Source organism: Apodemus sylvaticus, chromosome 2 (assembly GCF_947179515.1).
Source record: "Apodemus sylvaticus chromosome 2, mApoSyl1.1, whole genome shotgun sequence".
Classification (NCBI taxonomy): Eukaryota; Metazoa; Chordata; class Mammalia; order Rodentia; family Muridae; genus Apodemus; species Apodemus sylvaticus.
In genome coordinates, this window is record NC_067473.1 from 69,433,776 (window position 1) to 69,449,367 (window position 15,592).

A 15,592-nucleotide genomic window follows, 5' to 3' on the forward strand; every position below is an offset into this window, starting at 1 on the left:
TAAGAAGATAGAACTAATCCCATGCCTCCTATCTGATCACTATGGAGTAAAAGTGGTCTTCAATAGCAACAGAAACAACAGAAAACCCACATACACGTGGAAACTGAACAATACTCTACTCAATGATAGCTTGGTCAAGGAAGAAATAAAGAAAGAAATTAAAAACTTTTTAGAACACAATGAAAATGAAAACACAACATACCCAAATCTATGGGACACAATGAAAGCAGTGCTAAGAGGAAAACTCATAGCCCTGAGTGCCTCCAAAAAGAAAATGGAGAGAGCATACATCACCAGCTTAATGACACACCTGAAAGCCCTAGTACAAAAAGAAGGAGGAGTAGAAGGCAGGAAATCATCAAACTCAGGGCCGAAATCAATCAAGTAGAAACAAAGATCAGCAAAACCAGGAGCTGGTTCTTTGAGAAAATCAACAAGATAGATAAACCCTTAGCCAGACTGACCAAAGGGCACAGAGAAAGTATCCAAATTAACAAACTTAGAAATGAAAAGGGAGATATAATAACGGAAACTGAGGAAATCCAAAAAATCATCAGATCCTACTACAAGAGCCTGTACTCAACATAACTGGAGAATCTGGAGGAAATGGACAATTTCCTTGACAGATACCAAATACCAAATTAAATCAGGACCAACTAGACCATCTAAACAGTCCCATAATGCCTAAAGAAATAGAAGGAGTCATAGAAAGTCTTCCAACCAAAAAAAGCACAGGACCAGATGGTTTCAGTGCAGAATTCTACCAGACCTTCAAAGAAGAATTAACACCAATACTCTTCAAACTATTCCACAAAATAGAAACAGAAGGAACACTACCCAATTCCTTCTACGAAGCCACAATTACGCTGATACCAAAGCCACAAAAAGATCCAACAAAGAAAGAGAACTTCAGACCAATTTCCCTTATGAACATCGATGCAAAAATACTCAATAAAATTCTTGCCAACCGAATCCAAGAACACATCAAAACGATCATCCACCATGATCAAGTAGGCTTTATCCCGGGAATGCAGGGTTGGTTCAATATACGGAAATCCATCAATACAATCCACTTCATAAACAAACTCAAAAAACAAAACCACATGGTCATTTCATTGGATGCTGAAAAAGCATTTGACAAAATTCAGCATCCCTTCATGCTTAAAGTCTTGGAGAGAACAGGAATTCAAGGCCCATACCTAAACATAGTAAAAGCAATATACAGCAAACCGGTAGCCAGCATCAAACTAAATGGAGAGAAACTTGAAGCAATCCCACTGAAATCAGGGACCAGACAAGGCTGCCCCCTTTCTCCTTATCTTTTCAATATTGTACTTGAGGTACTAGCTCGGGCAATTCGACAACATAAGGAGGTCAAAGGGATACAAATTGGAAAGGAAGAAGTCAAACTATCATTATTTGCAGATGACATGATCGTCTACCTAAGTGACCCAAAGAACTCCACTAGGGAGGTCCTACAGCTGATAAACAACTTCAGAAAGTGGCAGGTTATAAAATCAACTCAAGCAAATCAGTGGCCTTTCTATACTCAAAGGATAAGCAGGCTGAGAAAGAAATTAGGGAAATGACCCCCTTCACAATAGCCACAAACAGTATAAAGTATCTTGGGGTGACTCTTACCAAACATGTGAAAGATCTGTATGACAAGAACTTCAAGACTCTGAAGAAGGAAATGGAAGAAGACCTCAAAAAATGGGAAAACCTTCCATGCTCATGGATCAGTAGAATCAATATAGTAAAAATGGCCATTTTGCCTAAAGCACTATACAGATTCAATGCAATACCCATCAAAATCCCAACTCAATTCTTCACAGAGTTAGAAAGAGCAATTATCAAATTCATCTGGAACAACAAAAAACCCAGGATAGCTAAAACTATTCTCAGCAACAAAAGAAAATCTGGGGGATTCAGTATCCCTGACCTCAAGCAATACTACAGAGCAATAGTGTTAAAAACTGCATGGTATTGGTACAGTGACAGGCAGGAGGATCAATGGAACAGGATTGAAGATCTAGAAATGAACCCACACACCTATGGCCACTTGATCCTCAACAAAGAGGCTGAAAACATCCAATGGAAAAAAGATAGCCTTTTCAACAAATGCTGCTGGTTCAACTGGAGGTCAGCATGCAGAAGAATGCGAATTGATCCATCCTTGTCTCCTTGTACTAAGCTCAAATCCAAGTGGATCAAGGACCTCCACATAAAGCCAGATACTCTGAAGCTAATAGAAAAGAAACTGGGGAAGACCCTTGAGGACATCGGTACAGGGAGAAAGTTTCTGAACAGAACACCAATAGCGTATGCTCTAAGAGCAAGAATTGACAAATGGGACCTCATAAAATTACAAAGTTTCTGTAAGGCAAAGGACACCATCAAGAGGACAAATCGGCAACCAACAAATTGGGAAAAGATCTTCACCAATCCTACATCAGATAGAGGGCTAATATCCAATATATATAAAGAACTCAAGAAGTTAGACTCCAGAAAACCAAGCAACCCTATTAAAAATGGGGTACAGAGTTAAACAAAGAATTCTCACCTGAAGAACTTCGGATGGCGGAGAAGCATCTTAAAAAATGCTCAACTTCATTAGTCATTAGGGAAATGAAAATCAAAACAACCCTAAGATTTCATCTTACACCAGTCAGAATGGCTAAGATTAAAAATTCAGGAGACAGCAGGTGTTGGAGAGGGTGTGGAGAAAGAGGAACACTCCTCCACTGCTGGTGGGGTTGCAAATTGGTACAACCACTCTGGAAATCAGTCTGGTGGTTCCTTCGAAAACTGGGCACCTCACTTCCAGAAGATCCTGCTATACCACTCCTGGGCATATACCCAGAAGACTCCCCACCATGTAATAAGGATACATGTTCTACTATGTTCATAGCAGCCCTATTTATAATTGCTAGATGCTGGAAAGAACCCAGGTATCCCTCAACAGAAGAGTGGATGCAAAAAATGTGTTATATCAACACAATGGAGTACTATTCAGCCATTAGAAACAATGAATTCATGAAATTCTTAGGCAAATGGATGGAGCTAGAGAATATCATACTAAGTGAGGTAACCCAGACTCAAAAGGTGAATCATGGCATGCACTCACTAATAAGTGGATATTAACCTAGAAAACTGGAATACCCAAAACATAATCCACACATCAAATGAGGTACAAGAAGAAAGGAGGAGTGGCCCCTGGTTCTGGAAAGACTCAGTGAAACAGTATTCAGCAAAACCAGAACGGGGAAGTGGGAAGGGGTGTGTGGGAGGACAGGGGAAGAGAAGGGGGCTTGTGAGACTTTCGGGGAGTGGGGGGGCTAGAAAAGGGGAAATCATTTGAAATGTAAATAAATTATATCGAATAAAAAAAAACAAAGAATTCATGAAATTTTTTATTTTTATTTTTATTTTTATTTTTATTGAATATATTCTACATTTACATTTCAAATGTTATACCCTTTCCTTGTATCTCCCTCCCAGAATACCCCCAACCCATCCTCCCACCTTCTGCCCCTCCACCCAACCCACTCCCAACTACCCCCCTCAATTTCCCCACACTGGGGTATCGGTTTTTTAATTGAATATCATCTTCATTTGCATTGACATGGTGAAACCTTTTCCAATTTCCCCCATCCCTAAAGATCCCCAACCCCTCCTTCCTCACCCTGCCTCCATGTATATGCCCCTCTACCCAACACACTCCCACCTCCCCACCTTGCTTTCCCTTTGTTAGGGCCTCTGTTGAGCCTTTACCTGACCAAGGACCGTTCCTCCCACTGATGCCCAAAAAGGCCTTCCTCTACCACATTTTTGACTGAATCCATGTGTGCCCCTTGGTTGATGGCTCAGTCCCTGGGAGGCTTGGGGCATCTGGGTGGCCAAAATCATTGTTCTTCCCATGGGGCTGTAAACCCCTTCAGCTTTTCTGGACCACCCTCCAGAAAGTGGGGACAAATCTTGAACAAGTGGGCACAGGGTAAAGGTTTCTGAACAGAACACCAATGGCTTATGCTCTAAGAACAAGAATCAACAAATGGGACCTCATAAAACTACAAAGCTTCTGTAAAGCAAAGGATGCAGTCAATAGGACAAAACAGCAACCAACAAATTGGGAAAAGATCTAAACCTACATCTGATAGAGGACTAATATCCAGTGTATGCAAAGAAATCAAGAAGTTAGTCTCAAGAGAGTCAATAACCCTATTAAAAAATAGGATACAGAGCTAAACCAGGAATTCTCTACTGAGGAATCTCGAATTACCCTAAAGCACCAAAAGAAATGTTCAGCAACCTTAGTTATCAGGGAAATGCAAATCAAAACAACACTGAGATTCCACCTCATACCAGTCAGAATAGCTAAGATGAATTCATGAAATTCTTAGGCAAATTGATGGAACTAGAAAGTGTCATCCTGAGCGAGGCAACCCAATCACAAAAGAACATACATGGTATGCACTCACTAATAAGCTGATGTTAGCCCAAAAGCTCAAAATAAACACATTACAATTCACCAAGTTCAAGAAGAAGGAGGACTTATGTTAGGGTGCTTCAGTTCCTCTAAGAAAGGGAACAAAATAGCCACAAGAGAAATAAGAGAGACAATGTGTGGAACAGAGACTGAAGTAAAGGCCACCCAGATACTGCCCTACCTGGGGATTCATTCTATAAACACTCAACAAACCCTTACACTACTATGGACAACAAGAAATGTATACCAAAAGGAGCATGCCATGGCTGTCTCTGGAGGGGCCCTGCCAGAGCCTTACCAATACAGAGGCAGATGCTACCAACCAACTATTGGACTGGGCATGGGGTCCCCAATGGAGGAGCTGGAGGATGGTCCAGAGGAGCTGAAGGGGTTTACAGTCCCATGGGAAGAACAATGATTTTGACCACCGAGATGCCCCAAGACTCCCAGGGACTGAACCATCAACCATGCAGCACACGTTTCCAGCCAAAAATGTGACAGAGGAAGGCCTTGTTGGGCATCAGTGGGAGGAATGGTCCTTGATCAGGTAAAGGCGCAACAGAGCCCTTAACAAAGTGAAATTGAGGTGGGGAGGGACTGTGTTAGGTGGAGAGACACATATGGAGACAGGGAGAAGAAGGAAGGGGAGGGGTTGGGGGTCTTATGGGAGGGAGGAATCGGGAAAGGTTTTACCATTAGCAATGTAAACGAAGACGATATTCAATAAAAAATTTTTAAAAAAAGAAAATAGACAGGTAAACAATAGATGATATGTGAAAATAAAATGATAGATATAGATAGATGACTGATAGATGAATGATAGATGATAAATAGATGATAAATAGATGATAGGTAGATGATAGATAATAGTTGAAAACTTAACTAGCTAGTTAAATAATGGTTTATAAAGATAGATCAATAAATAAGTTAGAACAATCAATAGATAGGTGATGTGTATAGCACACAGAAAGATAGGAAGATACACCTCAAAGGCATACTCACAATGAACTCTTTCCACTTCTTCAGTCTTGCATCCTCAGTTTTCTTACATATTCAGTAAAGGCAAAATCTCTGAACCTATCTGTCCACACATATGCTATGTGAGGCATTACATATCCAAATCCTAATAGACTTTTAGTAAGAACTTACACATTCATCATTTTCTTAATATTTAATAATAAATGCCTTTATTAAGCTTATGGAATTCATGTACTTATGGTGAGTATAAATTTCTCAATAGAGGTACTATTCTTCACTGTCATTTAATATACTCTGTTATCTCCTGGTGTTCATATCTCCCTAAAGATACTACAGATGAACTGGATCAGTTTCAGCCTCTTTCAGATTTCTGGTTGACTCTAAGACAGTATTTTATTTCAACATTTTTAGCCTCACTATTAAGTACATTGATATAAGTATAAATTTCATTTTACTAGATCATTATGAAACTGCATTTTTAACTTGATGCAGGCAGAATATTTGTGAGTCAAGTAAATTTTGTTCTCTCATTAGTTTTTTGAATTACCTTTCTGTGATCAAAAGTTGACTTTGGGAGCAGTTGAGTAATGGCTTTGTCAGCAAAACGCTGTTGTCACCATGCTCTTCTAGTTCTAGCATTGGTTAGGCAGAGACTGTAGATTTCTGTGATTCCTTGAATATCTAGTGTATTATAATTGCTGAGCTTCAAGCAATGAGAAACCCTGTCTCATAGGAGATCAAGCGATTCCTGATGATGATATCTGAAATTATCCTTTTATCTCCACAAATACACACACTCAGACATATATGCCTGTGCACACACATAGTATTGAACATCTATGAACATTCACATACAAACACAATTTCTGCCCTTGCTAGATGGTGTGACACACCAATAATTCCAACATAGGGTAAGCAGAGGAACTTAAGTTCAGGGTCGTCAGGGGCACAAAAAAATTAGACAAGAAAAACAGTGAAATGCCCTAACAGATCGTGTGGCATTTATTTGGCTTTAGCAAGGCCAAATTAGGTAAATCCTATCAAGGTATTTAAATAGATCAAGGTTTCTGCTTACTTTCAACTAGGGAGCTCTAAAGAGCATGTGGAATTATCTCTACTTCTGATTTACTGTTGTTTCCACTGAATTCTTTCTGCAACACCGCTGATATTTCTTTATGCTCATTTATCTTCCAGAATGGTTTCCTATGATTGCACTTGGCAAGAATTTCATATTGAGCAATAATCAGCATTACAGTGCTCATGTTGGATAGAACAATTGAGCGCACGTTACCATTTATTAATTAAATGTACAATGGTCCCCTTCCAGGTTTTTATAATGATCTGGAATTTACCCCAGAAATTAATTAAATTCTCTTTTACAATAACAAGGGACATGATTTGTGGAAACTTATGTAGATGAATTCTAAATTAGTACAGTGTTAAGAGAGTAGAAAATAGAATCAAGTTTAGAAGAAACTGACAAAAGAAGCTGTATCGCCATTTATTTTAAAGTAATGATTTTAGTTATTATTACATTGATTTTTTTGTATGAAAGTGTTTCTTAGAGATATATACTGCTTATGTTCCTAGCAAGAGCAACTAGTAGTTCATTCAAAAGTAAAATTGCTTCATTTAGTCAGAAATCATGAGTAAAGAAGTATTCTAAAATGAAATCCAGTAAGTAGGAATTAAAAGAAGTAATATGTTTATAAGTATTCCTACTATTTTTACATCAAAATATAAAAGTTATGTGCACCTGAAAAGGGGGATCATAATTATATTGAATCCTGCTCCATACAGAAGCAATGTTATTATTTTAAAATTATGTAATTCAGTTACATCTTCAATTACATTTTCCCCATAGGAAAAATTCTGGGAAACGAACTTTTCAACAGGATTCAGTAAGGCTCATTGGGATGAAATATGTCTGCATGCATTATTTTGGCAAGAGAAGAATTTTGTATAATTGCATATGTTTATATACACATACATATGTTTGTTTATGTATACATGTATGTATAAAGAATAATAATGTATGTGAATCTATATATATATAGTGTTTCTACAGCATATCTAAAATATATGCATTTACATCTATATGTTCATAGTGTATCTAAAATGAATTGATAGTCTTTGCAGCAAAAATACAATTCAATTTTCTCTCTGCGCTTGTGTGTGTGTGTGTGTGTGTGTGTGTGTGTGTGTCTGTGTCTGTGTCTGTGTCTGTGTCTGTGTGTAATATAAATTTAAGGTGAATAAATTTGAGATAAGTGAACTTATAAAACATTTTCCTAATATTAGTCATTTCTGTGACTATGAATGTTTCCTTTTTTCTACCCAATACTAATAAATAGTTACGTATGTGTATGAATATTTGCTTCATTTGGTGATCTGTAATGTTTGCTATTATTTTCTTCTACTTACTAATATGATTTTTTGAAGAAAAAACTGTATCTGCAATCCCACTGACTCTTTTAATGTGTGATGTGATGAGTTTTGCTGAACACATGAAACTGCAAAACCATTAGATATAGGACAAACATTCTTAAGACTCTCCCATTATACTTGTGAGTTAGTGCCTCTGGACACTACGAAGCCACTATTGCCATTCTAAAAGTTTTGCTTTTCAGGAAGCTACATAAATTAAGAGCCTTTTCTCAGCTGGGTGGTGGTGGCCCACGCCTGTAATCCCAGCACTCTGGGAGGCAGAGGCAGGTGGATTTCTGAGTTCGAGGCCAGCCTGGTCTACAGAGTGAGTTCCAGGACAGCCGGGGCTATAAAAAGAAACCCTGTCTCGAAAAAACCAAATCCAAACAAACAAACAAACAAACAAACAAACAAAAAAAGCCGTTTCTTAGCCTCCTTCCATTTAGCACTATAACTCTGAGACCCACCCATGTGTTGAATATGCCAAGAATTCATTCTTCCTAAGACTGCTGAATAGTGTTTCTTTGGATGGCTGCTAGAAAGGGCTGGCCAGTCCTACAGCTGAAGCACACTTGGCAATTTTAGCAGTTTGTCTTCAACAAGCTTCTCTGCACTCTCATATGATGTTTCTTTAGTGAACACAAAGGTCTGTAGTTTCTCACATGTTGGCCAGTGTGCAGGGTACCTAACTACTTCATAAGTTCCTGGTGGAAATGTTAAAGAGCCAAGTGAGTCAGGATGCGGAAACAGCAGGAGCTGGCTTATCTTTTACAGGCAGCAATCCTCCTTCAGAGGTTATTTCATAATTTTAGTAATGTTCTTGAATTTTTGTGTGTTTGCTATTTGCTTACTTATAAAAAAAATCTTCGAAGTCCTTGTCCTTTTAAAACTACATTTTGTTTCCTATTGTATTCACTGGTATTTCATGTGTCTACATGAATGTGGTTTACCAGTGAAACATTCACATGTCTTTTCTTTCAGTCTATAACTTGTTGTTCTCATTTTGAAAATATTTTTGTTTTAAAAAGGAGAAGAGCTTAATTTGTGTGATATCTAATTTACTGTAATAAATCATGATTTTGTTTTTCTTAGAAAATATTAGCCTACATAAAAGAATTTTGAAGTGGAAGTTAGAATAGAGAGATTGGTCAAAGGCTAGGAGTACTGAGGTCCTGGTTTTAGTTCCCAGAACTTACATGGTGACTCATAGCCAACTATAAGGGGATCCAATACCTCTTCTGACATGCAGAAATATGTGTAGATAGAGCACTCATCAATAAAAATGAACAAATTAATAAAAAGTAAATGAATTTTTCAAAAATAAGTTTTCTAAAGTTCAATTCTAGAAATACAAAAATTAGTTATACACTGAATTTTTAAGTCTGTTTTGAGTTAGTTTTTTTATAAACTGAAATGTCGAGGGGTGTTACATTTCTTAAAGATAATTGATTTAGCAACATGTATTGATAATACTCATTTTCATCATTACAATGCCTTTGAATCTTGTAGAAAATCAGGTTTTCACATATGCATGTGCCTTTTTCCAGATGATATGCAATGCTTGAGTCTATGTTTTGCTATTATGTTAACTGCCATGCTATGGAAAATACAGTCATTTCCAGTACATCTTGATGTCAAAAATTATACACAGTACTTTACTTTATGTCTTTCTAATGAAACTGCTTGGGCTTTTTTTTTTTTATTTTCATTGTTTTAGAGGAAAAAGATACCCTACAAATACTGAGGTCTCAAATAAAAAATTGTGTATTTCACCTTTTTGTTTTGATTATGTGTGTTTTGTTGTTTTCAAGAAACAGGTCCTATTCTCAGTAAAAAAAAATTGTAAAATTATCTAGGTTTGGTTAGAGTTTCATGAACATCTTGTGTATTTTTGTTCAATCTTCTATAGATATGAATGTTTAGACATAATTTTCATGGTTTGCATATATCATCATGGTTCCATTTTATATAGTACATTTTTAGCCAATGTTCTTGTTCAAAATCCTATCATCTTTATAAATGGAGTTAGAGACAATACAGTGACATCATTTTTGTACTGCCAGCAAGGAAAAAAATCCTATGAGCTAGGATTTCTGTAATCAGCAAAATAGGGCAGTATCATGTAGTCATAAAGAAGGTGGTGAGTAAAAAAAAATTATATCAGTAACTAACAGATGAACATGTGACAACAAGAACATCAATGAAACCAACAAGAAAAACCCTACTGGCTGGAGCAATGAGCCTCAGGGAAGAGTTCTAGCTGCTCTTTCAGAGAACCTGAGTTCAGTTACTAGCACCATATTTGATGACTCAGAACCATCTATAACTCCAGGAGCAAGGAATCTAGTGTCTTTCTCTGAACTCCCTGGGCACCCCAAACAAGTGGCATGCACATACATAGACACACAACTATACATACAATTAAAATGAAGTATTTTAAAAAGTGTGGACATGGACATGACTATATCTCTTCATCTTACCTCAAGATGTGGCTACTATATACTGATATATTAATAAATATATTTCTGTGCCCTTAATTCTAAAATTAGAAAAATTAATGTTGCATGTAAAGAGACTCAAAAATATTTTAAAATTTTTTATGTGAAACTACTAATGTTAAAGGTAATCCTTTCATATATTTCCTCATCTGCTTGTCCATAGTTCAACCCACAACAGACATGTATTGTTTACTTAATTTCAGAAAAGGTAAAGTTACATAAATTGTGTCTGCTCTTCTTTGTTTTTTTCTGGTTTTTTTGGATTTTTTTTTTTGAGACAGGGTTTCTCTGTATAGCCCTGGCAGTCTTGGAACTCACTCTGTAGACCAGGCTGGCCTCCAACTCAGAAATCCACCTGCCTCTGCCTCCCAGAGTGCTGGGATTACAGGTATGTGCCACCACTGCCTGGCTGTGCCTGCTCTTCCAGCTTAAGTTCTCATTAGAAAGTGAAAACAATTCTGAAATTATGAACTTATGAACTTGATAACTCATAAGTAATAACTTTGCTTTCTTTATACTGAAAATTCTAATTTGGGGCCAGGGACAGAACAGAGCACCATCAGCTTGCAATGTTGCCCAATGTAAACACTGAAATTTTCTTTAAAACAAAAATGACTGGTAGACAAATTTTACCCTTGCATTGGATAAAATGATAGATATTTGCTCAAGCTTTCTAAAAATTACTTTTAGAAACCCAAGGTCTAACTTTGGCAAATGCATATTGCTATAAGGATGATCCCACTGAGCTTTGTGAGTTTATTGTATGCTTTTTATCCTGTCTTCAAATGTGTCTCAAGCCTCCCATGAAGCTATGCTGGAAGCATGTTGTTTTTTGCTTTTTTTATTTTTTTATTTTTTTTAGATAGGAAAGTTCAAGATATTACCGAATTTCATGTGGTTTTAGTTAAATCATATTTAAATTACTAGACTATATAGAGTAATTTTCCCTCCCATTTTGTAATTTGATGGAAGTTGTAAGGACTTTAATGAATGATTTTTCTGGTCTCATTTTTCTTCTCAAATTTAATGTTTCATTATCTATAGTTTGGCACCTCAAATAGCTCATTTTGCATGTTTATTCCTTTAAAAAGACATAATTCATGTTTCTATTATGAAAATTAAAAAATCAATATGGACTTTTTCATGCATAAGAAACTCATCATAATCATATAACTTCAAGAAGGTGAAGTAATTAAATTAATTTTTGCTGTCTTAACACTGTATGTAAATAAAGGCTAGAATAACTTGTACATACAGAATCAGGCAGCGAGCCCTTGTACAGTCCATAATTACCTCTCAAAGGCCATTTCGTTAATGATATTGCATGAAATCACTTCTGTGATAGTGTACATACAAATTATTTCAACATTATAAAACACATAAATCAAGTGGCTTGAAACTTTTATTAAACTTAATACAGTTTGAGTCCCCCCCCCCCAAAGGTTCCCACCTACCAGGGCTTAGTATTCTTTTTAAGGGATGCTAGCTTTGTTTTGAAGAATATTTGAACAACATATAAAATATCCTTGCTGAACTGCCAACTTTAATAAATGTGCATTACTATTATCATTACTATTATTATTTACATAATGCACAGAATACAAATAAACTTCTAATTTCTGCCTTTCCTGTTAGGCATATGAATTGTTAAAGCACTTATTGTTACTCTGTATTTTCTAGGTTGTCCATGGCAGAATAGGACTTTTCTAGAGCATAGGTCAGAATCTTTATATTACTGATTAATATACAAACACATATTCTCAGAGCCATAATTTTTAGATGAGAAGAATATTTAATATTAGATTATACAATTTGCAGAAATACAATAAACACTTTTGAAATATCCACATTTTCACAAATTCCAGATTGTGTACATTCTCTTATGGATGATCTTGTATTTTTTTCAAATATGGTACTACTAATAAAATCTAGTTCAATGCATAGAACTTGATTTAATTTGGTCTATTGAGGCTTCAATAAACCATATTTGGTATCTTTGGGTAATTATAAATATACAGAAGATATTAGATATTTTTCATTTTTATTAATAATTTAATTTATTTACATTTCCAATGATATCACCCTTCCAGGTCACCCCTCCACAACCCCACCGTCCCATCTGCCCTCTCCCACCTCCCCTTTGCCTCTTATAAGGATGTTCCTCTATTCACTCACCCACTCTAGCCTCACAGCTTTACCATACCCTTATGTTGGGGCATCAAACTTCCTTAGGACCAAAGGCCTCTACTTCTATTGATGTCAAATAAGGCCTTTTTCTGCTACATATTAATCTGGAGCCATGAATCCCTCCATGTGTACGCTTTGGTTGGTGGTTTTGTCTCTGGGAGCTCTGGGATGTCCAGTTAGTTGATAATATTCATTCTATGGTCTTGCAAACCTCTTCTCCTTCTTCACTCCTTCCTCTAGCTCTTCCATTGGAGTCCTCAAGCTCAGTCTAATTGTTGTCTGTGGGTTTCTGCATCTGTATTGGTCATGTTCTCATAGAACCTCTCAGGAAAAAGACATACCAGGTTCTTGTCAGCAGGCAATTCTTGGCAAGAGCAATAGTGTTTGTGGTTTGGTGTCTGCAGATGGGATGGATCCCTATGTCGGGCAGTCTCTGGATGGCCTTTTCTTCAGTCTCTGTTCCATTTTTTGTCCCTGTCTTTCATTTGGACAGAAACATTTCTGGCTTAACAATTTTGAGATGGGTGGGAAGCACTATCCCTCAACTGGAGACCATGTCTATCTACTGGAGGTGGTCTCTTCAGGTACTCCTACCTCTTTGTTGCCTATTTTGGCTAAAGTCATCCTGGTTTGGTCCTGAGAGGCTCTCACTTCCCTGGCATCTGGGACTTTTCAGTGGCTACCCTCAGTTCCTCATGCTCCACTGCTACACGGTTTTATTTGATTTCCTGACCCTCTGTACTTCTCCCTTGTCCCTTTGAATATCAGATCCTGACCCCTTTTCCCCTTTCTCTCCTCTGTTCTTCTCAGGTCCCTCTTTCCTTCTACCTCCAATGATTTTGTTCCCCCTTCTATGTAGGAGTTCAACATCCACACTTTGATATCACTTTTTCCTAAGCTCCATATCGTTTCTGGGTTTTATCATGGGTATTCTGAGCTTTTGGGTTAAAATCCACTTATCAATGACTACATAGCATGTGTGTTCCTTTGTATCTGGGTTACCTCACTTGGGATAATATTTTCTAGTTCCATCTATTTGCCTATGAATTACATGAAGTAATTGTTTTTAATAGCTGTGTAGTACTCCACTGTGTAGATGTACCACATTTTCTGTATTCATTCTTCTGTTGAGGGACATCTGTGTTTTTTTCAACTTCTGTTTCTTATAAATAAGGCAACTATGAACATAGTGGAGCATGTGTCCTTGTTATATGTTGGAGCATCACTTGAGTATATGCCTAGTACTTGTATATCTGGGTCTTCAGTTAGAACTATTTCTAATTTTCTGAGAAACAACCAGTTTGATTTCCAGAGTGGTTGTTCCAGCTTGCAATCCCACCAGTAGTGGAGGAGTGTTCCTCTTTTTCCACATTCTCACCAACATGTGCAGTTACCTGAGTTTTTGATCTTAGCTGTTCGAAGTGGTGACATGGAAACTCACGGTTGTTTTGATTTGCATTTTTCTAATTATTAAGGATGCTGAACATTTCTTTAAGTTCTTTACAGACATTTGAGATTGCCCAGTTGAGAATTCTTTGCTTAGCTTTGTGGTACTGGGAGCCAGTGAGATGGCTTGTTACACAAGCCTGAGGACCTAAGTTCATAGAGAACTCCATGGTATAAGGAAAGAACTGTATCCCAACAGTTGTCTTTTTTTCAGATACACTTTAGCACTTGAATGCATGTGTGTATATTCACTATACACCACCACCACAGATATATAAAACACACACAATTTTAAGTAATCATTCAGCCTGTCTGAATCTTCTTTTGAATTCTTACCCTTCATTTTCTTAAATTTCCATAGTATTTTCCTACTGAGCTATTTGCCACATACTTACCTTCCTCCCATTTTTAGCCTTTTCCTTCTTACCAGTCATGCTTGACTCTTGCTTCTGCTTTCATACCATGTATGCATAAGTGATTCTGTGAGTACAATTTAAAATCCCAAGAAGGACAAATGGAAAAAAACATCTTAATGTCCTTTCTGAGACTAATTAGCACAAATATCTTTCTTACCTCCATTTCTTTTTTTTTTTTTTACATAGATAGTTGGTATTCTTTCTTTTTGTATTTTTTATTTATTTTCTATATTCTTTGTTTACATTCTAAAAGCTTTCCCCTTTCCCAATTCCCCCCACCATATGTCCCATAAGTCCTCTTCTCTCCATCCATTCTCCTGTCTTTCCCCCTCCCTTTTCTCTGTCCTGGATATTCCACTACAATGCTGGATCAAGCCTTTCTAGGATTAGGGCCCTCCTCTTCCTTCTTCATGGGAATCATTTGATATGCTAATTGTATCTTCAGTGTTCAGAGCTTCAAGGCTAATTAATATCCACTTATCAATGATTGCATTCCTTGTGTATTCTATTGTGATTGCATTACCTCACTTAGGGTGATATTTTCCAGTTCCATCCATTTGCCTAAAAAAAATTCATGAATTCGTTGTTTTTAATTGCTGAATAGTACTTCATTGTGTATATATACTACATTTTCTGTATCCATTCCTCCACTGAGGGATATCTGGGTTCTTTCCAGCTTCTGGCTATTATAAATAAGGCTGCTACGAACATAGAGGAGCATGTGTCCTTATTGCATGCTAAGGAATCCTCTGGGTATATGCCCAGGAGAGAAATAGCAGGGTCCTCTGTAAGTCTCATGTCCAATTTTCTTAGGAACTGCCAGACTGATTTCCAGAGTGGTTATACCATCTTACAATCCCACCAGCAGTGAAGGAGTGTTCCTCTTTCTCCACATACTTGCCAACACCTGCTGTCTCCTGAGTTTTTAACCTTAGCCATTCTGACTGGTGTGAGGTGAAATCTCAGGGTGGTTTTGATCTGAATTTCCCTAACGGTTAATGATGTTGAGCATTTTTTAAAGTGCTTCTCAGCCATCCAAATTTCTACAGGAAAAAATTCTTTGTTTAGGTCTGTACCCCACGTTTTAATTGGGTTATTTGGTTCCCTGGGGTCTAACTTCTTGAGTTCTTTGTATATATTGGATATTAGCC